Source organism: Dromaius novaehollandiae, chromosome Z (assembly GCF_036370855.1).
Source record: "Dromaius novaehollandiae isolate bDroNov1 chromosome Z, bDroNov1.hap1, whole genome shotgun sequence".
Lineage (NCBI taxonomy): Eukaryota > Metazoa > Chordata > Aves > Casuariiformes > Dromaiidae > Dromaius > Dromaius novaehollandiae.
In genome coordinates, this window is record NC_088132.1 from 24,310,182 (window position 1) to 24,312,020 (window position 1,839).

Below are 1,839 nucleotides of genomic sequence, written 5' to 3' on the forward strand. Positions count from 1 at the left end.
TCTTATTGAACTCTGCACCACAGCTCAGTCTTGCCAGCTTCTTTACATGGCATTATACCTTCAAACACTGTTAACTTTTGTTTAGGTTGCTACTTATTTTGGAAACTGGACATTTTATCTCTGATTCGTTGGAACACTTATATGATCAAAGCATGCAAGGCATTAGTAGTGCCTATTATTACAGTGAAAAAAAACCTGTGTATCTCCTTTAACACATTTATTCATAACCTAATAGGAAATCACAAAGCATATTCATTCCGTGACTTTGAAGAATGGGAAGGAAAGGGAAGGAAAGTTTAGTATCCTCAGAGCTTGATGCAAACATGGACCACACGTCCCACATTTTCTATCCCTGTATTAATACCAGGAATGCACTCTAGTACTCCTTTCAGGTTGAGCGCGTGACCTTCAGCCCATCTAGCAGGGAGATTATGGTACAGGAAGGTACTCTGACATATAGCAATAAAAGAAGTTAATCCAAGCCTTTTTATTTTTAAAGGAAATTTGTTCCTTGGGGTTTTTGGTTACACTGAAACCGTTCTCCTGGTTTTAGTGTTCTCCCTTACGCTCCTGCCTTGTGCTCCCTTCCCTGCCTGTTGGTCCACCTGGCTTGCCAGGGTTGCTTTGCTGAGACTTCCCACTGAACAGTAAGGAAACTGTGAGGACCGCTCTTCAACAGTAGCACCTAGTGCCTTCGAAGCCCCTGTCACGCCATGCTGTCAATGCCAAAAAAAGGCTGGTGTAGGGAAATAAGGTGATGATTGCTAATTTCTCAGAGTCAACCTCTGCAGTCCTTGCTCAGGTCCTTATTCGCTTCCTCTTTCTGCTTGGACGGTGGTTCAGCTGGCTAGCATAAGCAAGAAGAAATGAAGTTCTGATATATTCGTGAAAGCCCAATGGCCAGTGGCACAAAGGGGCCCTGAGTCTTCCTTCACTGCGTTGCCCACTGTGGCAGAGCAGGATGATGTGCTGCTCTAGGGTTTGGCTGTATGTGACACTCCCCTTACAAGAGGCCGAGCGGTGAGATGCAGCACTAAGCGACAGAGACACAGAGGCAAGCGGTCACTGCCCCTGAAACACCGGGGCCCAGAGGCACAAAGGCATATAAAGGGCCTAAATGGGAAGTAATCACCTAAAGTACCTTTTTGGTTTTCATCTTCAGGCCTTCAGTGTTTGTGCTCAGATGCACAAACATTAAACGTGTTTTAAACCCACGAATCCTGTTGCACTGTAGTTTCCCCCAAATCCCTAATGCTATTTGCCCATAATTCAGTTTCCATGAAAAATTAAACCTTCCTAAATTTGTAATGATCTTTGTTTTCATCAGTGCAAATGAAAATAGTGTTGTCCATAAAGATAAACTTAATAAAAAATATTTATTTGAACCTCGTGAAGGATTAATTTCATTTTTGGAAAAAGTTACTGTGAAATACAAAGCAATTAGTGATGTAATCCCTTAACTAGACATACCTAGCATAAAGAGAAAATAAGGATATCTCAAGCATCATATCATTTTCTCTAGCAGTGAATAACTTATTAACCTAAAGATGATAATGCAGACATAACCAGATGCAGGGAGGCCTAACACCCTAAGCAGTTTAAAAACAGATCACACTTAGTAACATATTGAAGTAACAGAGTATTAAGTGTTTTTAATTTCACAGATATACCCATAATAATAATAAGATAATGCTAGGCCTGCCTCTGAAACTACTTTGAGAGAAGTAGTATCTTTTCCAGATCACAAGAATTTAGTAACTGGATTAAAGAACCTTTTTGTGCAAGGAACCTCCTGTTGAATGGCAGCAGGTTGCTCCTCTGCTAGTGAATTCAGTTCAC